Source organism: Aedes albopictus, chromosome 2 (assembly GCF_035046485.1).
Source record: "Aedes albopictus strain Foshan chromosome 2, AalbF5, whole genome shotgun sequence".
In the NCBI taxonomy this organism is placed as follows: domain Eukaryota; kingdom Metazoa; phylum Arthropoda; class Insecta; order Diptera; family Culicidae; genus Aedes; species Aedes albopictus.
In genome coordinates this window covers 434,403,560-434,426,862 of record NC_085137.1, presented here as the reverse complement: position 1 = coordinate 434,426,862, position 23,303 = coordinate 434,403,560, and positions in this window count along the sequence as shown.

Genomic DNA, 23,303 nt, shown 5'->3' with positions numbered 1-23,303 from the left:
CGTATTGAGCATCGAGCTCCTGGAACAAAAATGTCAAAACGAAATGAACGCGAAGAGACATTAATTCACCACCGCAGCAAGAAATGGCAGCATGCATATGTTAAGGGTACCTTAGTTAAATTTACATTTATAGCGCTCTGGACTCTTAGAGCATTTATGAAATTTCAGCAGTCTCACTTCTATGGTCTAGTTTCAGGTCATTTCGGGCAAAAGAAACTAGGATAAAAATTTACTTCGTCGCATGCACTAATATTCGTCTCTTCTGAAGGAAAATATCTAATTATTACAAATATTCTTACTTGCCTTTACCGTTCCTCATTAAATGGAATTAAAAAGATGTAGACTATCGATAACCAGTACAGTGGGTCAACGTTGTATGGAGAAACTTTAAATTTGATCGCTTCAACCCGGTACAAAGCTTTTTCAATCTGTATTGGCAGTCAAAACAACTGTGCAAAATTTGGAAGCGATTGGTTGCGTCCCCGTATTCCGCATGGCGATTGAAATTTGCATGGAATTTAGTATGGGAAAATGTGTTTTTTGCATTTTTCTCCTAAATTGATTTTTTTGTCTAAAACGACCCAACTAATGACGTTAAAGTATAGCCTAGGATATACCGAAAAACTTTGCCGAAGGCCGCAAAGTGATCCGATGCTTTACGCGGAATACGGGGACGCAACCAATCGCTCTCAAATTTTGCACAGTTGTTTTGGACGCCAAAAAGCATCGAAAAAGCTTTGTTCCAAAAAATCGACTTTGTTGACCCAGTCTAAAAACCAGCCTCTTTAGCACTAGAAGTCGAATCTACCTATATGTACCTCTCTTCAAGCAGTATAAAAGCTAGACGAACAAATCAGATCTCCATCATAATCGTGTAATCGTTTGATTGACTCAAAGCTAGCCAAACAATACCTGCACAATATACGCCATGGCTCCAACTGTTCACCGCTACATTTCTCCAAGAAGTTCCTGCTCCATTACCGAGGATGTTTGTGAGCAAAAACGGAAGAATTTGCATTCAGTTATTCGAAGGATCGTTGAGGGACCGAACGCTAGAGATAACGAACCAGTTCCAGTGGTACCAGCAGTACGATCACCTTCTCCAGCAACTAGCACGACCCATTCGGACGCATCATCAGCGACTTTGTCAGAGCGATTGGTTCGCAAGAGGGTGGATCGACTGCCTGAACGGATGTCGCACTTGTCGCTTCTACCTGGAACGGAGCTGGTTGTTCCCGTCTGCTATAACCCGAAGATGGCACGATCGTTCCCGGAGCGGCCGAACCAAACGGAGAAGCAGAAGGCTCGTCGCCTGCGGAACACCATAGCAGCGCGAGAAAGTCGGGCCAAGATGAACTTCTGCAGAAGGAAAGTAACGAGGCTGAGCTGAAGTATGGGGATCTAAAGCGGAGTCTCGCTACTAGAATGACTTATGCAAGACAACTTCTGCAGAAGTTGAGTTTCCCACAGTATGATTTTTACGACTAGTGGGAGACGGCGAAAGAGGGTAAAACCGGTGTTTAGCCGATTGATGAAGGCATGGTTGAATGTGTCCGAGACGAAGGTTGTCTAGCAGATAAAGGACAATCGTAGTACCCAAGTCCGAGACGGAATTATGAAATTCAGTGCATTTTATGATTAGTAATCCAAGTTCCTTAAAAATAATGTTTAGCTGTATGTACCGCATCAATGTTTTTGAATTGATTCACATTAACTTTGTAATTGTTCGACAAATAAAAAATAGCAGTAAAAGGAGCAAAATGGTTTTCCAAATAGAATTATGACTGAAAGAAAGAAGCCAATTATTGATTATATTCCATATTAATAACTATAGTAAGTTAGTTAGTTATAAGCACAGAGAACAGGCATCCAAGTCGAATTTTGTGTGAATTGCATTTCCAGCGAAAGCGCTGGCCTAAGTGCAAACATTCAACCAGTTTTAGCCGTATAATGGTCTTGACATCATCAAGAATTTTTTGAGTTTGTTACGGGTATAAATATTTGTTTCATTAATAAGACATAATAATTGTATAATTTGTTCGTGCGTTCTTTGTGTTACATGTTGAATTTTAACTTGTAAATATTCTCCTTGTGGTAATTAGCATTTATAGGGTTCTGGTAGAATAGAGGCCCATGAAGTGCGCAATCTTATGTCGATTGCCAACATTCAGGCCATTTCGGGACGCGATTAGACGTAAACCTTTTCCTGGCAATGACTTCAAGTCATAGAACTCTAGTGATGAAACCCGAAACGGAATGTCCGATTAGGATTAGTTTTCCTAGACAGAACCAAGCTATGAACACAGTAACAACTACTATGAACTAAAAGGCATACTGCCAACTAAAATACAATTCCAGGATGACCTAAACCAATAAATGAAACCTCGTCATCCTGTGATCGGAACCGGAAGGAGTTATCTATCTGGATAACAGGGCACATACATGTTTTGTGTCGTTTTGAGTCCATTTGGTAATGTCGCTTATTTGTGCATTTGTAAGGTTCTATGTGTTGTGATGTGTTAATCCTTCGTAATAATTTATTTTTATTAATTTTTGTAACTCGTAACAAGTTGTCCCACTTTAGCTCAACAATGTGTGAAGTTTCTGACCGTGTAGGCGCGCTCGTGTTTTATCGTGCATTGGTTTGCATCATTACTCAAGCACAGCCAACAGACATCCAGGCTAGAACAAATTTCATTCAGGAAGTTGTGTAAGGATTTGAATCTTCACTTGAGTAAGGTTGCATACTAGGTTGCATACCAATGTACGATGACAAAACTAACGCCGCCAAACACTATATTGCCACAGTCAGTGGAGAATTGAAACATAGTATGGAAAATTAACCGGTTGCAGCGCCACGATGTTGCCACTTGTGTTGCCAATTTCAAATGGCCGTTAAATTCCTTACAGAGTTTCGGAACTGGACTTGGATGTCTGTTCTCTGTGCCATTACTCGTTCATAGCTTGGTTTTGTCTAGGAAAACTAATCCTCATCAGACATCCCGTTTCAGGTTTCATCACTAGAGTTCTATGACTTGAAGTCTGTGCCAGGGAAAGGTTTACGTCTCTAGCACCTAATCTCGACCCGCCAAAGAATGGTTGGACAAAAAGTGAAATAAATATTTGTAACGGCCTAATTCTGTTTGGAAAACCATTTTGCTCCACTTCACTCGTACACAATTACGGGCTGGAATCACGAAGCTTTGAGCGAGGCTTTTAGTAACTGAACTTGAACGAAAAGAACATTTTTATTTATAAACATATTATTCCAATTTTTATTCGTCGAACAATTACAAAGTTAATTTGAATCAATTCAAAAACATTGATACGGTACATACAGCTAAACATTATTGATTTTTTGAGGAACTTGGATTGCTAATCACTGAAAGCACTGCATTTCATAGTTCCTCTTCGGACTTGGGTACTACGATTGCTCCTTTATCTGCTAGATAACCTTCGTCTAGGACACATTCAACCATGCCTTCATCAATCGGCTGAACACCGGTGTTATCCCCCTCCTCCTTCTTCTTCTCATTTGTGATGGGACCGGTGACGGAGACCATATGCCCAGTGGTTATCCTCCTTCGCCTTTTCCCACAAGTCGTAAAAATCATACTGTGGGAAACTCAACTTCTGCAGAAGTTGTCTTGCATAAGTCATTCTAGTAGCGAGATTCCGCTGCAGCTCCACATATTTCAGCTCAGCCTCGTTAGTTTCCTTCTGCAGAAGTTCATTCAGCAGCTTCATCTTGACCCGACTTTCTCGCGCTGCTATTGTGTTTCGCAGGCGACGAGCCTTCTGCTTCTCTGTTTGGTTCGGCCGCTCCTGGTACGATCGTGCCATCTTCGGGTTGTAGTTGACGGGAACAACCACCTCCGTTCCGGGTGGAAGCGACAAGTGCGACATCCGTTCAGGCAGTCGATCCACCCTTTTGCGGACCAATCGCTCTGACGAAGTCGCTGATGCGTCCGAATGGGTGATGCTACTTGCTGGCGAAAGTGATCATACTGCAGGTACTACTGGCACTGGTTCGTTATCTCTAGCATTCGGTCTCTCAACGATCTTTCGAATAACTGAATGCAAGTTCTTCCGTTTTTTCTCACAAACGTCCTCGGTAATGGAGCAGTAACTTCTTGGTGAAATGTAGCGGCGAACTGTTGAAGCCATGGTGTTTATTGAGCAGAAATTGTTTGGCTAGCTTTGACTTAATCAATCGATCAAACGGTTATGGTGAAGATCTGATTTTTCGGCTAGCTTTTATACTGCTTGAAGAGATCATAGGTAGATTCCATAAAAACCTACCAATACGTGTGGAGTAAGGTTGGCCGTGTAGGTACCCATGGGACTTTTTTACCTACACTGAGAAAATTCCAAAGTTAAAGTTTATATAGCTTCGGATTATACAGTTCATAAGACATTGCAAACGTATTTTCTATATGTGTAAATATAAACATTATATCACCTTATTTAGCTTTTATGAGGTGACCTATAAAACGTATATAGGCAGCTTTTCAATTTATGTGTGAGCAAACATCAAAATTAAGGATGGGATCCTATAGTTAAAAATCATATCCTTTCAAACATAATTTTAAAGTTTGGGAGACTCAGTTCTCCCAGCTCGTCGCAAGCTCGCAACGACCATCTTGTGCATCGAGCCATCGAACTCATAATTGAACTTTGACAACGTTTGTGGTGCGATATTGGCATTTTAAGGTAATTATTAGTTATTTTATCATAATAAATCATCAAAATACAAAAACTTCTTATTCATTACAGCTGAACTATTTTTAAATGTACGAGGAGAAGTTGGTTCCGGAAGATTCGGATGCATATTCCTACCTGAGAATTCCTACCAGCGTAAATATGTAATCATCCAAAGATGACCCGATGGCCGTTCCGGCGATGAACTTTCCGGCCTCTACGTATACAAGGAAAACCGGACTGGGACAACATTCTCAAGTCGAAGTGGAGTAGATATTCAGGAGGCGCAGGAGGAACGACAGGATGAAACGCAGGAGGAGGAGGAGGAGGAGGAAGAGGAGGAGCGGAAACCGGAAGATGACCTGATCATAAAGGCTGGTCAGGCAATGCACTTTCCGGCCTCTACGTGTTCAAGGAAATCCGGAAAGAGAAGGAGAAACAGCAAGGGGAAGCGGAGCAGGAGGAGGAATCGAAACCCGAAAAGCAAGAGCGTTTTCGTCAGGCCATAATTGTACCATATAATCATTGTTGCTACCATCCTACCAGCGGTGAGGATGTAACAAACGAAAATTCGTCTGTGGTAATGCCGTTATAATAAACAATAAATAGTACTTTGAAAAATACATTTTTTGTTTGAATATTGCTTGAATCATGAATTTTATGTGAAATTTATACATAATTATTAAATAACATCCATGCATAAATATTATAAACCTCACACATATTTTTTATTCACCACTCTTATCAATTCCAATAACTTCTAAACATATATTTTATTTGCGAGAAGTCTAATAAAAATTATGCTTGCGAACATACTTTTTAAAGGTGATGCCAAATTGCAAAAAATTATGTAGTTTCACACATAATAGTTAAACGGAAAATCTCCTCAGTGTATAAATGTACCCAACAGCTTGTTCTTATTAGATGTTTTGGTTCATGCGCAATGCCTGGGCACCTAAGTTAAATTTACATTTATAGTGCTCTGGCGTCTTATAACAGTTAAGAGATCTCAACAGTGTCATTTCTATGGCCTAGTTTCATCAGATATAGAAGCGTTCTTAACATCAAAATGAATCACTATACACATGATAGATCCTTTGTTTCGCTAGTTACTGCGAACATAACTGTAGGCATGTTCTCTAAAGATGCCTGTCCACTGTCCAGTGTTCACTCATACATGTCATATTTCCGTGATTCAAAGGTATATAAAACATGCAAAATGTATATCTGATGATCATGCACATGAACCACCACCAAAACATCTAATAAAAACAAGCTGTTAGGTACATTTGTAACCGTTCGTAAACTATTCTTGAGGATTTGGTTAAAGCACGGTGGCTTAAGCGCCACTCTCAAAGAGAGACCACCGGTCGTGTTGAAATTTGCCCGACTTTGCAAGAGACTATTTCACTCAGGGACGGTTTTGAACGGTTCTTGGTAAACGGCAGAATTTCTTCGAACGCAAATTTAGATCCAACTCTTTCACAGGCTAAAAGATACTTAGGGAAAACTAGAAGGAATTCTTACTCATCCGAGCGAAGTAACGGAACTAAAACGTAACGGAAGGTAGTGAGTATGTTTATTCAACTAAGCGATGTGAAACGTAACGGAACTAAACGAAATTTCAAACTTTCTACTATTTATTCTAGGAAATTCATTCGTATTGGACGGAAAGTATTCATACGGGATGGGAAAGAGCAAACATGGCCATGTATAAAAAAGCTCTTCACGTACCTGCGCAGGTTTTTCGACGATACGATGCTCGGTGACGGGGGACGTAGCTCGAAGATGGCGACGACTTCGACGTTGGGAGATGGCGGTCAACAATTGTATTCGCCGGCGCACAGTGCTGCGAATGTATGGAACTGCAGGACAAAAATCATAACTAACGTACCATACATTTTTTCTCAATAGTGTCTTCGGTGAAGTTGACAAACTTGACAAAAGCTACAATTTGCTTAAATGTCCTATGTATAATTCATAATCGCTTTAGTGTCTTAAACGCCAATTTATTTTAATCTTGCTGGTTTTTTTTCTAGGATGCAGTTTAGGCAACTGTATAAACATATAGATCATAATAAATAGGTAATTGCAAGAATGACTTATCCACCAAACTTTATTCTCACCGAATATTTTGTTTCTTGAAGATTGTGCGTTTTACCATTTTTTTTCAGTTGCATACTTTAAAAATGGAGAAATCGTTGAAGTTTACCCTTAAATTCTTCGTAGAAATCAGCAATTTCATAAGAAAACGAGGGAACAATATAAACTGATACACTTTTCGTTTAAATGAATCGAAAATATTTTCGATTTCGACTACAAATACATCACTTGGAAAAAGCTCAATTACTAACAAGTTAGCAAATAAAAGCAGCTGGAGTCGAATTCAGTATTCAGCGGACACTATAAAGAAAACATGGTGAAAAATTCAGAGAGGTCTTTTGAGGTCATTTTTTGTTTCATCAATTTGAATTTTTGGGTCGTTTTTTCTCTACGCCATACAGTACTTACATTATGACATTTTATTTTCACAAATATCAAAACATGTTGTCATGCTAAACAAAAAAATAGATTCTACTGATGTGTTGTAGACCTTCCATTTTAATTTTCACTGAAAACTTAAACGTTTAATAATGTTGAGCTAGGCCAAAGATGAATCTGTTTTATAAAATATTATTTTTCCTTGGACAACGAAAACACTGTTTGGTAATCTAGGATTTTTTGGTATAATAAACACGATTTTCAAGCTTATAGTAATCAAGCAACATACTTCAAGCATGTATGAACAGCATGGCATACTAGATTGAACAAAATTTGGAAGTCGATTTTTTCACTTTTGTCTATGGGGCGCAGCACTGTGCGGCGTGACCGTGCTGCGATTTGGCGCGCAGCGACGACGAAGGACCCGTGTGCGGTATGGCCGAATTACCGGTGCGGAAGGAGTGGCGGCTGGTTGGAAGCTTCCGATTGTTCTACTCGAGAGGGAAACGGCGGATGCCGCTTGTACCCGGGAGGATCCTCCTCCGGTCGATAGGAAGGCACAAAAAGCCCAGCGACCCGGCTTCGCGTACTTAGATTCAAGCTATGACCGAGCGGGGAATAGTACGTTTCCTATTTTCCGAATTTGGATCGGATTCGCGGCGTGCTATTGACGACACGCTTCAGCGAATCGCCTCTCGTACTCCGGTCCTCGGGGATTGACGGATGGGACCTTACCTTCGGCGTTTGGCGACCGACGGGAGAACCTCGCTACTGGATGAAAGAGCGACTTCACTCGCGCCTCCGTTTGACTGCCTTCTGGAGGCGGGCCTTTGCTGGGCACACGGGTCGCGAAGATTCAGACGGTACACTCCACCAGAAGTTCCCCGATTCGGCGATGACGGTTGCCGAACTAAATTCACAAAAACCAGCCGTACGAAAAAAGCGCTGGGCGCTACACGTCCAACAGGAACTACTATTAGATTTAAGCACTTTAACTATAATTAGAATTTAATTACCTTTTTGCCTTTCTCGTACACCGAGGTGTACCGAAAGGCTATATGTTCACTCCAAAAATGAAATTTTGATAGAACCCTCGGAGGGCCAAGTCTTATATACCAATCGACTCAGCTCGACGAGTTGAGATGATGTCTGTGTGTATGTATGTGTGTGTGTATGTATGTGTGTGCGTGTGTATGTGTGTATGTGTACAAAAATGTCACCTCACTTTTGGATAGTAAATATCAACCGATTTCAACGCTTTTGTTTTCAATCGATGCGGAATATTGTCCCATTGTTTCCTATTGAAAATGGTTTGAATCGGTCCAGCCGTTCCGGAGTTATGGCCATTTAGGTGTTCCGGACCGGTACCCCAGGAAGGGGCCAGATATGAAATTGCAACAAACCCATGCATGCGACCCATCTAACCACGGCATTTTCGATTATCTGACGAACGGTAAGCAGGAAAATAGTTGCAGATTATATCTGAACCGGTAGTGTTCCGGAACCGGTTCTGGGTGTCCCGCCGGAAGTGGCCAAATATAAAAGTGAACCAAACCCATGCATGCGACACATCAAATTGCAGCTTTTTATATAACCTGATGAACGGTAGACAGGAAAATAGTCTCGGACCATATCTAAACCGGTAGCATACCGGAAGCGGTTCCGGGTGTCCCACTGTAAGTGGCCAAATGTAAAAGTGAAACAAACCCATGCATACGACACATCAAATCACCGCTTTTTATGTAACCTGATGAATGGTTAACAGGAAAATAGTCTCAGTCCATATCTGATCCGGTAGTGTTCCAGAACCGGTTCCGGGTATATCGCCGGAAGTGACCAAATATAAAAGTGAACCAAACCCATGCATGCGACACATAAAATCGCAGCTTTTTCTGTAACCTGATGAATGGTAAACAGGAAAATAGTCGCAGACCATATCTGATCCGGTAGAGTTCCGGAATTGGTTCCGGGTATCCCGCCGGAAGTGGCCAAATATAAAAGTGAACCAAACCCATGCATGCGACATATCAAATCGCCGTTTTTTCTATAACCTAAGGAACGGTAAGCAGGAAAATAGTGTCAGATCATATCTGAACCGGTAGCATCCCGGAACCGGTTCCTGGTGTCCCGCCGGAAGTGGCCTAATTCGTACATGCGACACATCCAATCATGGCCTTTTCGATAACTTGTACGATCAGCAAGAAAATAAGCTATGCCCACATTAGAAACTACTGATAGTGTTCCGGAATCGATTTGAGGTATCTCGCTGAAAGTAGCCGAATGTAAAAGAGAACCAAAAAAATATTCGCGACACATCAAATGGCTTTTAAGGTATCCTGATGAACAGTTGCCAAGAAAAAATATCTCAGATCATGCTTGGGAAAACTAGTAGTGTCCCGGAATCGGTTCCCGGTGTCCCTCTGGATGTGGTCAAATGTAGAAGGGAACCCAACTCCATGCATGCGCTTTATCAAACCGCGGTTTTTTCGATAAGCTGATGAAAGGTTTTCAAGAAAACCAGTTCAGATTACGTTAGAGACCACCGATAGTATTCGACAACCGGTTTCAGGTGTCTTACCGGAATTGGTCAAATGTAAAAATGAACCATGTAAATTTTCCGGAACCGGTTAAGGGTGTCCCACTGGAAGTGGACATACATAAAAGTGAATCAAACCCATGCTTGCGGTACATCAAATCGCTTTTTTGTCAGTAACCTGATGCATGGAAGATTCTATGCATCAGGTGAATATGCACAGTCCACAGAAGTTACTACCGGTAGTGTTTTTAGTTCAGGGTAACCTGATTAACAGTTTTCATTAACACAGATCACATTTGAATATACCGGTAGTGTTACGGAATCATTTCCGGGGGTCTCGTAAGCAATACAAAATATACTCAGATTACATAAGAGGCTACCGGTGGTGTTGCAGAAGCAGCGTTGAGTGCTTTAGCGAAATTACGAAAGTGAACTAAATGAATGCAAGCGATAGATATGTATAAGAGAACCAAAAACCTAAAAAAAACTAAAGCGATCTCATTAAATCACACCATTTTAGATTCCTGAGACGTAAATTTACAGTAGGATGGATCAACGTTGTATGGAAAAATTAAAATTTAAGCGCATCAGCCCGGAACATTCTTTTAAATCTTTATTTGCGTCTAAAATTACTACGCAAAATTTTGATGCGGCTGGAGGACGAGCTCTGTAATGTGGTTGATATTTGAATGTGATATAGCATTGGCAATTCAAATTACTACATTACAAATTCTACATGAATTTTGCAACCAATGATAATAAAATATAGCATAAAATGTGCAGATAAAACTTTGTCAAAGTGTTCTGTGGAAAAAGTTTAATCCTGGCTAGTAATTGTCATCTTGGTTCAGCTTCCAGTGAAGGTGGTCAAGCAGTCAACTGAAAGGACTGATACTTTCAGCTCTGCCCATACGTTGAATATAACGTCGGAATAAGTGCCCCAATTCGATGATGACCTTGAAAAATCTCTTGATTTTCTAAATAAAGTATCCTCATGATTCAGAAATTCGTAGGTGGTACAGTCGCAGATCGCTGTTATGAGCATTTCCCCCTTCTCGTCCATTACCAAAGCACAGAGATTTGGGGCTGATCACTGACTTTAAGGCAAGATTGATTGCGTCGACGGAATAAAGATCATGAGTACATATTTGACGAGAAAGGCACTATCACCACTAGGTGGATAAATCTGGGTTTTTCGTAGTTAGTTCCGTAATTCAATAAACTCAGCAGAAATCGCGAAATATCGGACCTCTGTCCACTAAAGAGAAAGAAATCACAAACACGTTTAACATCACTTTTAAAATCTAGAAACTCACTCACTACTTTGACCTTCTACAACAGATTCAATTTACACCGTAGTTAACTTAATCGACTTCAACTCAAAGTAAACTCAAACTCAACTCAACTGAAACTTTAGATTGGATTAGCTCAACTCGCGCACTTCTGCTTGCCAGCCGTACTCGTAGCGAAATGACCGAGTTAGAATATCTCTTGCGCCTCGAAACTGTGCCGCTTTTCAAAAGTCCCACTATTGAAATTGCTAACTATTATTCCAAATCGCGCCAACTAATTCGGCATGGCGATTTTCATGCATGGCGACAAAATTGCAGCGCGACTGTAATCCGCCAAAAAGGTATGTACGCGCCATGCGTATCATGCTATAAAAGCGCTACTATCGAGGAAGCTTTAACAAACACTATGACAAATAAATTCCACGAGGCATAAGTAACAGGCACAAACCGATTTTACAAACAATAACGAAATATTTCAAAATTGATCACTAATATACAAACATTAACGAAAAATCAATTTTATTTTATTCTTATCTACTTTTTTTAATAAAAAAACGCAAAACGTTACGCATTCATCAGCAATATCACCCCATGGGTACCTACACGATCAGCCTTACTCCACACGCACTGCATTTGGTAGATTCATATCAAATCTACCTATGCTTCTCTTCAAGCAGTATAAAAGCTAGCCGAAAAATCTGATCTTTACCATTACCGTTTGATCATTTGATTGACTCAAAGCTAGCCAAACAATTCCTGCACAACATACGCCATGGCTCCAACAGTTCGCCGCTACATTTCACCTAGAAGTTACTGCTCCATTACCGAGGATGTTTGTGAGCAAAAACGGAAGAATTTGCATTCAGTTATTCGAAGGATCGTTGAGGGACCGGACGCTAAATACAACGAACCAGTGCCAGTGGTACCAGTACGATCACCTTCTCCAACAACTAGCATCACCAGCGCATCATCAGCGACTTCATCGGAGCGATTGGTCCGCAAAAGGGTGGATCGACTGCCTGAGCGGATGTCGCACTTGTCGCTTCCACCCGGAACGGAGCTGGTTGTTCCCGTCAACTACAACCCGAAGATGGCACGATCGTTCCCGGAGCGGCCGAACAGAACCGAGAAAGAGAAGGCTCGTCGCCTGCGGAACACCATAGCGGCACGGGAAAGTCGGGCCAAGATGAAGCTGCTGAACGAACTTCTGCAGAAGGAAAGTAACGAGGCTGAGCTGAAGTATGTGGAGTTGCAGCGAAGTCTCGCCGGTAGACTCACATATGCAAGACAGCTTCTGCAGAAGTTGAGTTTCCCACAGTACGATTTTTTCGACATGTGGGAAAAGGCGAAGGAGGATACCGCCAGTGTTCAGCCGATCGATGAAGGCATGGTTGAATGCGTACTGGACGACGGCAAACTAGCAGATGAAGGAGCAATAGTAGTACCCAAGACCGAGGAGGAACTATGAATGCACTAGATGTTTCGAAGAATCACAGTTCCTCAAAACAACCAATGACGTTGTGATGTGAGTGTCGTATGTAATGTTTGTAAATTCACTTAAGTATTGTAATTGTTAGACGAATATTGTAAAAATATGAATAAAGTTTGTGAAGCATATGTTAAAAACACCTTTTTTTCATTCGAGTTCCTCAAAACTTAAAATTTGATGGGTCTCTTGCTCCTCAGATAACAGATGTTTATGCTTACGTACAAAATGTGTCTTTCAACCTATTAATTTCAATAAGGAAACCTAGCTACCCAAGAAACAATTTTTGTTTGAAGAAATGTTTCTTAAACCAACATTATTAAGCTGCTTGTCGTATTATGTTTCAATGATTTTGAAATAAAACTATTCTTCAACTCTTGTTCGCCCAAAAATGAGAATCTATTCAACATCAACAGTTCTATAAGCACGATGAAATGAATGTTTATTCAATGATCGTACATCGGTTGTTGAACTCTTGTTCAATGTTTGAACCATCAGCTATTTACACAAATATGATAAACCCCAGATAACAGACGTTTATGCTTATATTGGCGATGTGTAAAAATGCTCAACAGCCATTTTGTATGTAACGAGCATCTGAGACTCATGTGGCAATCATTTAGAAATGGCGCAGTGATGGATAGTCAGTGATCGCTTTCAAGATTGCATGCACTACGCAATTTTACACTCAAGATTGTATTCGGTCTTGAATGAAACTGGAACTTTGATCTATTCTTGCATGCAAGTTCGATGTAATGTCGCAATAAGTTGAGTAGATGGCGGTAGTGAGCCAACGTATATCGTTTTGAACATTTACACAGGATTCTGCGAAAAATTTGTACTAGCATAAACATCTGTTATCTGTGATATTATGATATGCAACTAGGATTTAGCATCGCTTCCGCTTAGCACGCATTCCACCAATCTTTTGTCTATCGGCTGAAGACTCAAGGTCATAATTTCGTTTCATAATTTCCCACATATAAAAATCGTTTTGTGGGTGATTTAACATCTATTCGCCAGACTCCGCTTCAATACCACATACTTCAGATCAGCCTCCTCGACTTCCTTCTAAAGAAGTTCATTCAACAGCTTCAGCTTGGCTCGACTCTCTCCGTAGCCGACGAGTCTTCTTCTTGTCCGTTCGGGTCGGCTACTCCGGAAACGAACGTGCCCTTTTCCGGTTGTATCTAACGGGTAACTTCCGTTCCGGGCGGGAGCGACAAGTGGGACATCCGTTTAGTTAGTCGATCCACCGTTTTGCGGACCAAGCGGACGCAGTCTGAAGAAGTCACTGGTGGTGAAATTTCAGGTGAAGTGATGTTGGTTGACGGCGGAGCTGATGGCATCGATTCACTGTTGAGGATTGAAGATTGAATTCCATTTTCCGTATCTTCAGAGATGCAGCCTTTTTTCGACACAATGTAACGACGGACTAGAGCCATGATTTTGATAGTAGTTTGATGTTTCGATTCGAGTAGAGGATGTTTCGCCGATGGATGTACCACGATGTACCTAGTGGGTAGCTCTTACGGTGAGATTAGCATGCAGCTATTTCATGAATCAACACAAGGTATACGCTAAACTATTTTTCATATTACCTGCCTCAAAAACAAAATGATGGAATACATAGATACAATCCGCACAATTTTTCAGAATATCTGCATTTAGCCAGATAGTAACTATTAACCATTTTAGGAATCTTTTCTAGGTGGCGGGCGCGGTGATTCTTCCCTGGAGCTCTTTGCCATCATGTACTTTGTCTCCGACACATGAATGCCTAATCCGATTCGCCTGGCTTCACTCTCTAGTGGGATGTACGCTTCCGCCATAGTCTCACATTTGCGCGCAATAATATCAATATCATCAGCGAAACCAAGCAGCTGAACGGACTTCGCGAAAATCGTTCCACTTGTGTTTATCCTCGCTCTCCTAATTACACCCTCTAAAGCAATGTTGAACAGCAAGTACGAAAGACCATCACCTTGCCGTAACCCTCTGCGAAATTCGAAGGGACTCGAGAGTATCCCTGATACTCGAACTACGCACATCACTCGATCCATCGTCACCTTGATCAATCGTATCAGTTTTCCGGGAATCCGTATTCGTGCATAATCTGCCATAGCTGTTTTCGATCGATTGTATCATACGCCGATTTGAAATCGATGAAAAAGGATGTATGGGCACGTTGTATTCTGCAACACCTGGCGGATGGCGAACATCTGGTCCGTTGTAGCGCGTTCACTCATCAATCCAGCCTGCACGCTAACCCTCAGTTACCCAGATTGATGTCAAAGCGACCCAGATTGAGCAAAACTGCAGTTACTCTAATCTGAGTAAAGGCACCTTTACTCAAATCTGGGTTACCGATGTTGGTGACAAAATCTGGGTAACCGGTACCCAGCTCCTCCTGGACCTTGATTTTGTTAATTTATTTCCAATTTAGATTTTTGATAAAAAGCTCCCAACTCCCATGCGCTGTTCACTTACCTGATGCAGGAAAACAGTTACCTGGAAGAATTTCACTGTTTTCCCGTCATTTATCCTCATATTTTTCGTGGAAACATTCATAATTGCCAGCGTTTGCTTGACCGCTGCCATATTCTCAAGCCGAAAAGTGACAAAGTGCCGATTACCCAGATCTTTACCCAGATTAAACCAATCTGGGTTTTCGGGTTACCCGGATTTTGACAACTGCTAACAACATGAAAATCCGGGTAGAATCGACCCAGGCGATGGGTAGTTTCAGGTTAGCGTGTGATATTGCCCCACGAACTGTCTTGCAATCGGTGATAGACGGCGGCATAAAATTTGAGAGAGTATCTTGTAGGCAGCACTCAGTAGCAGTGAAGAGAATTGTCAGACAAAAGAGGCACAAAACAAGCAACAAAGAAGGTGCGACGATTACTCTTTATCCCTACTGGTAACAGATAATGACATGATCTCGAAATTTTTTGTTGCAGACAAAACGGAAGCTGAATTTGTTGCGTACTTTTCAACTCGTAAATAATCAATTATTGCTAACCCAAAGTCGAAACTGTTTGATGATAGAGCTTCACCAGAGTTGCAGTGTTTACCGACTCGAAGTTACCGTTCGAAAATCGCAATGCAAGGCTTAAAAATCTCTAAACTCGTGGTGTACGATGTCAATCCCATTATTTTCAAGTTGGGACAAACTTATGTCGCATGGGTTTGTTTGTCGCAACAAATACAGGTTGCGACATTGTCATTATTGTTGCGCGATGGTTGAATTTTGATTCACTGCTCAGTAGTGTGATCGCGCGGTAGTTCTTGCAATCCAACTTGTCGCCCTTTTTGTAGATGGGACACACGATACCTTCCATCCATTCCTCCGGTAATACTTCCTCCTCCCAAATCTTGGTATGTAATGACCCAGTGAAGTGCTCTCACCAGTGCTTCTTCACCGTGTTTTAGAAGCTCGCTTGGCAGTTAATGTGCTCCAGCGGCTTTGTTGTTTTTCAACCGGCCAACCTCCTCCTCAATCTCTTGGAGGTCAGGGGCCGGAAGCCTTTTGTCCTGTGCACATACTCATAGATCAGATAAAAAGCCACCTTCAATACTTGCAACGTCACCATTGAGGTGCTCATCCAGGGTGGCCACTCAATTTTAGTTTTGGAATTCCCGTCTTTTTCCCGGTTTTCCCGGTACGATTTTTCAATTTTTCCCGGTTTCTCAAAATGGACATTTTTTAAGTATGTAACACCCATCTCTCGTTTTACGTAAAAATTGGAACAATGTATAAAAAATCCACTCAAAAATTATGCATTTAAGGACAAGGTATTTGGAGTACATTGCTCAAAACTTCTAGAGCACCGTTTTTTAGAACCGTTGAACGGATTTGGATTAAAATGCATCGCGCTGTTGATAACCACTGAACAATTAGCGTGATGCATTTTCATCCAAATCCGTTCAACGGTTCTAAAAAACGGTGCTCTAGAAATTTTGAGCTATGCACTCCAAATACCTTGTCCTTAACTAGTAAATACTAATACTTTTCCTCAATAAACCATACTTATGAACGATTACAGTGTTGAAAATAATTTAAATGGTTTAGCACTGTCTTGCAACAATGTTCTAAAATGATGATAAGAATGAAGATTTTTTAGGCTTTTCTTCTATACGTAAATTCTAACTTAAAGCTTGTTTTTCACACTTTTAAGAATGATCACAAACCAATGATTATAAATATTCTCAGTCAATGTTAGGTCACGCCACAAAAGCTCAGATTATTGGACGCAGCTTAATTTCCACTAATTTCTCCCTAATGCGGGAATGAAAAAAAAGAAAGTTTAGCTGAAACCAAGTATAATTCTGAACAAATATGTTTAAATAAATTGCAGAAATTTATTCTTATAACAAAATTTACATCAGATGTGGAATAGTTCGAGTAATATGCAATCAAACGAATCGATTTTAGGATCTTACAGTGTGAGTAAAGTACTGTTCACGTACATACTGTAGCTCCTAATACTAACATTTTTTTCAGTTGGAAGTGTATCAAAGAAAAGTTTTTGGGAATACTGTCCTGTTGAAGATTAGGTGAATATTTTCGTGGCATCGTAACGTAAACGTGGAACAGAAAAATCTGGCTGCTTCTGAATACTTAAATTTCTTACGACTTTGAACAGCCAAAAAAAGCGTATCCGAAAAAACCTGAACAACATTTTCTGCAAATTGGCATACTTTGAAATAGTAGTGAATTAATAGTGTTTTGGATTTTTTGATAATGGTTCCACTATTTAAACAAGTAGTTAATAATTAATCCAAAACTAATGGGGTTACAATAATATTCTGAAAACTGCTATTACATCTAATTCCGTTTTTATCATGTTCGGCGAAAATGTTAAATATTCTGATCGAAAGACACAATTACTTCTCTTCAAATTCACTTTAAATATTTAATCCTCTACTTCCCATGGTTGCTCTAGAGCATCATCGATGTTCGGAATTAAATAGTAGAACTAGTGATAAACAATCATACAACTAATGATTTACAACTGTAAAACTTTCATTGATTTCGAAAATTGTGGTCAATTTAAAATAAGTTTAGTTCGAGCACTTTGTTCGGAAACGCTTTCTGGACATAGAAATAGTCGTTCAAAATCGTGGAGAGGAAAGGGTTAATCCTTTATGAAATTGCTTGTTTGAAATGATGCTGAAGTTTTGAATTTATTCATAAATTCGATAACATATTAGCAAAATTTGGAGAAAAGCAAGGTTGTACAGGATCTAAATCGATAATTTGAATTCAGCTTGCTTTTAAATATTATCGATAACTTGTATAAAATTTAAATATGCTGACCAAAATTCTCTCAACAATTATTTTCCCGGTAATCATCTCAAATTCCCGGATTTTTTTCCCGCTTTTTTCCCGGTCGTTCTGAATTCCCGTCTTTTTCCCGGTTTTCCCGTTTTTCCCGGTTCGGTGGCCACCCTGTCATCGTAATGCTGCCGCTATACCTCTCGACCACCTCACGCTCGCTCCCGTGATTATCTCGGCACATGTCGGCTAGTGGCACAAAGCCTCCGCGCGAGCGGTTCAGCTTCTCGTAGAACTGTTGTGTGTCATTAGCGCGGTACAGCTCTTCCATCGCTTCGTGATCTCGTTCTTCCTGCTGGCGCTTCTTCATCCGGAAGACTGAGTTCTGCCTGTTCCGCGCCTGTTTGTAATGTGCCTCATTCGCTCTCGTACGGTGTTGCAGCATTCTCGCCCATGCTGCATTCTTCTCGTTTTTCAACTGTTCACATTCGCCGTCGTACCAGTCGTTTCTGTGATTCGGAGTCGCGAAGCCTAGTGCTGTAGCCGAGGTGCTACCTATGGCGGATCGGATGTCCCTCCAGCCATCTTCAAGTGTAGCTGCGCCAAGCTGCTCTTCCGTCGGTAGGGCCACTGCTAGCTGCTGCGCGTAATCCCGAGCCACTTTTACGTTACGCAGCTGCTCGATGTTGAGCCGCGGCATTCGACTTCGACGCGTGGTAATAACCATTGAAAGTTTTGATCGCATGCATACAGCTACTAAGTAGTGATCCGAATCTATATTCGCACTGCGGTATGTGCGGACATTGGTTATATCCGAGAAGAATTTATCGTCGATTAGAACGTGGTCGATTTGGTTTTCTGTTTGATGGTCGGGTGATCTCCAGGTGGCTTTATGGATATCTTTGCGGAGGAAGAAGGTGCTTCGGACTACCATACCACGGGAGGCTGCAAAGTTTACGCATCGCTGGCGCGTATCTTTCACGGGCATTGTAGCATTCGTCCTAGTCTCACTAAGGCGATGTAATCACTATACATATGATAGATCTTTTTGTCGCCAGTCATTGCGAACATAACTGTAGATATGTTCTCTAAAGATGCCTGTCCAGTGTCCACTCATACATGTCGTATTTCCGTGATTCAAAGGTATATAAAACATGCAAAATGCTTGCCTGATGATCATGCACATGAACCAAAACAGCTGTTAGATACATTCATCAGCAAAATAACCCCATGGATACCTACACGATCAGCCTTACTCCACACGCATTTGGTAGATTCATATCAAATCTACCTATGCTTCTCTTCAATCAGTATAAAAGCTAGCCGAAAAATCAGATCTTTACCATTACCATTTGATCATTTGATTGACTCAAAGCTAGCCAAACAATTTTTGCATAACATACGCCATGGCTCCAGCAGTTCGCCGCTACATTTCACCTAAAAGTTACTGCTCCATTACCGAGGACGTTTATGGGCAAAAACGGAAAAATTTACATTCAGTTATCCGAAGGATCGTTGAGGGACCGAACGCTAGAGATAACGAACCAGTTCCAGTGATACCAGCAGTGCGATCACCTTCGCCAGCAACTAGCACCACCCATTCGGACGCATCATCAGCGACTTCGTCAGAGCGATTGGTTCGCAAGAGGGTGGATCGATTGCCTGAACGGATGTCGCACTTGTCGCTTCCACCCGGAACGGAGCTGGTTGTTCCTGTCACCTACAACCCGAAGATGGCACGATCGTTCCCGGAGCGGCCGAACCGAACAGAGAAGGAGAAGGCCCGTCGCATCCGGAACACCATAGCAGCACGGGAAAGTCGGGCCAAGATGAAGCTGCTGAATGAACTTCTGCAGAAGGAAACAAAAGAGGCTGAGCTGAAATATATGGAGCTGCAGCGGAGTCTTGCGGGTAGGCTCACATATGCCAGACAGCTTCTGCAGAAGTTGAGTTTCCCACAGTACGATTTTTTCGACATGTGGGAAAAGGCGAAGGAGGATACCGCCAGTGTTCAGCCAATTGATGAAGGCATGGTTGAATGCGTACTGGGCGACGATTATCTAGCAGATAAAGGAGCAATAGTAGTACCCAAGACCGAGGGGGAACTATGAACTTTTTGATGTTTGTATCGTTTTTTAATGTTTTTGAATTCACTTTGTTCGACGAATGTAAAAATATGAATAAAAATTGTGAAACTGTTTAAGAATAAAAATGTACTTTTTCATTCAATTTCATAAAAACTTCAAATTTGTTGGACCTCTTACTTCTTCCACAGATAACAGGCGTATATAGATAACAGGCGTATATGCTAGCGTTCGAAATGTGTCTAAACTCTTTCAACCTATTCATTTCAATAAGGAAACCTAACTAGCAATCAATTGGAAATAGCGCAACGATCCCGACTAGGGGATCATAACCTAGGATTTAACTTAAAGGTTAGTGGCCGTGCAAAAATTACGTCACGCTTTAAGGGGGAGGAGAGTTCTGGAAAACATAACGGCCCATACCAATAATTGTGAGGACCCATACAAAAATTATAGATAGATATAGATATAGGGGGAGTTGAAAATGATTGATTTTAGCGTGACATAAATTGTGTATCACCCCTCAGGAAAAAGCATATATTATATAATGCTCACTACTGAACCGGTAGGTTGATGGCCGCTATTATAAATCCTTACAGTTCTAAAAATGTTAACTTAGATGGGGTACTCTGTGATTGGAACGAAGATATCTTCCACCGATTCTGCCCCATTTAGGAAATTGTTGATTTCTGCACATTTATTGCAAACATACTGCCCCACATGGCAGTCCAGTAGTAGGTACAGCTCTTCCATCGCTTCGCGATCTCGTTCTTCCTGCTGGCGCTTCTTCATCCGGAAGACTGAGTTCTATCTGTTCCGCGCCTGTCTAAAACGTGCCTCATTCGTTCTCCTACGGTGTTGCAGCATTCTCGCCCATGCTGCATTCTTCTCGTTTTTCAACTGATCATATTCGCCGTCGTACCAGTCGTGTCTGTGATACGGAGTCGCGAAGCCTAGTGCTGTAGCCGAGGTACTACCTATGGCGGATCGGATGTCCCTCCAGCCATCTTCAAGTGTAGCTGCGCCAAGCTGCTCTTCCGTTGGTAGGGCCACTGCTAACTGCTGCGCGTAGTCTTGAGCCACTTCTACGTTACGTAGCTGCTCGATGTTGAGCCGCGGCGTTCGACTTCGACGCGTGGTGATAACTGTCGAAAGTTTGGATCGCATGCATACAGCGACTAAGTAGTGATCCGAATCTATATTCGCACTGCGGTATGTGCGGACATTGGTTATATCCGAGAAGAATTTACCGTCGATTAGAACGTGGTCGATTTGGTTTTCTGTTTGATGGTCGGCTGATCTCCAGGTAGCTTTATGGATATCTTTGCGGAGGAAGAAGGTGCTTCGGACTACCATACCACGGGAGGCTGCAAAGTTTACGCATCGCAGGCGCGTATCTTTCACGGGCATTGTAGCATTCATCCTAGTCCCACTAAGGCGATGTAATCACTATGCATATGATAGATCTTTTTATCGCCAGTCACTGCGAACATAACTGTTGACATGTTCTCCAAAGATGCCTGTCCAGTGTCCACTCATACATGTCGTATTTCCGTGATTTAGAGGTATATAAAACATGCAAAATGCATGCCTGATGATCATGCATATGAACCAAAACAGCTGTTAGGTACATTCATCAGCAAAATAACCCCATGGGTACCTACACGATCAGCCTTACTCCACACGCACTGCATTTGGTAGATTCATATCAAATCTACCTATGCTTCTCTTACAGCAGTATAAAAGCTAGCCGAAGAATCAAATCTTTACCATCATTTGATTGACTCAAACCTAGCCAAACAATTCCTGCACAACATACGCCATGGCTCCAGCAGTTCGCCGCTACATTTCACCTAGAAGTTACTGCTCCATCACCGAGGACGTTTGTGCACAAAAACGGAAAAATTTACATTCAGTTATTCGAAGGATCGTTGAGGGACCGGATGCTAAATACAACGGACCAGTGCCAGTCGTACCAGCAGTACGATCACCTTCTCCAACAACTAGCACCACCAGCGCATCATCAGCGACTTCATCGGAGCGATTGGTTCGCAAGAGGGTGGATCGACTGCCTGAACGGATGTCGCACTTGTCGCTTCCACCCGGAACGGAGCTGGTTGTTCCCGTCAACTACAACCCGAAGATGGCACGATCGTTCCCGGAGCGGCTAAACAGAACCGAGAAAGAGAAGGCTCGTCGTCTCCGGAACACCATAGCTGCGCGAGAAAGTCGGGCCAAGATGAAGCTGCTGAATGAACTTCTGCAGAAGGAAACAAACGAGGCTGAGCTAAAGTATGTGGAGCTGCAGCGGAGTCTTGCGGGTAGGCTCACATATGCCAGACAGCTTCTGCAGAAGTTGAGTTTCCCACAGTACGATTTTTTCGACATGTGGGAAAAGGCGAAGGAAGATACCGCCAGTGTTCAGCCAATTCACGAAGGTATGGTTGAATGCGTACTGGACGACGGCAATCTAACCGATGAAGGAATAGTACCCAAGACCGAGGAGGAACTATGAACTTCATTTTTGATGTGCGTATCGTTTTTAATGTTTTTTGATTCACTTTGTAATTGTTAGACGAATATTGTAAAAATATGAATAAAAATTGTGAAGCCGTTTAAAAATAAAAATGTACTTTTTCATTCAACTTCATAAAAAACTTCAAATGTGTTGGACCTCTTACTTCTTCCACAGATAATAGGTGTATATGCTAGCGTACGAAATGTCTGTAAACTCTTCAAATTATTCATTTCAATAAGGAAACCTAACTAGCAATCATTTGGAAATGGCGCAACAATCCCGATTAGGGGATCATAACCTAGTAATTAACATCTAACTTTAACCCTTATGTGACCGCCAGGGTACCCGGGTACCCAGCACCCATTTAAAATACACGGTGTAGAAAAAGCAAAAGGTTTGCCGGTCGCATAACGGTTAAGGTTAGGGGTCGTGCATAAAATAGGTCACGCTTTTAGGGGCAGGAGGAGTTCTGCAAAACGTAACGACCCATACCAATAATTGTGAGGTCCCATACAAAAATTCTAGATAGATATAGATATAGGATGGATTTAAAAATGGTTGATTTTAGCGTGACATAATTTGTGTCAGCGTTCACATTTGATTCGGTAGGTCGATGGCCGCTATTATAAATCCTAACAGTTTTGAAAATGTTATTTTAGATGGGATACTCTCTGATAGGCACGAAGACACCTTCTACCGATTCTGCCCCATTTAGGAAATTGTTGATTGCTGCACATTTATTGCAAACATACTGCCCCACATGGCAGTCCTGTAGTAGAAAGCTACGAAGGCCGAAAGTGCTCACCATTCCACCACACTACTGCTATAGTGGATGAACAATGACGGAAATGCTGCAATGCCTGCATTACCCAAGCGCACCAGCTTCAACATTGTTGTTTCGTCGTCGTCCTCGGTATCTCGCTA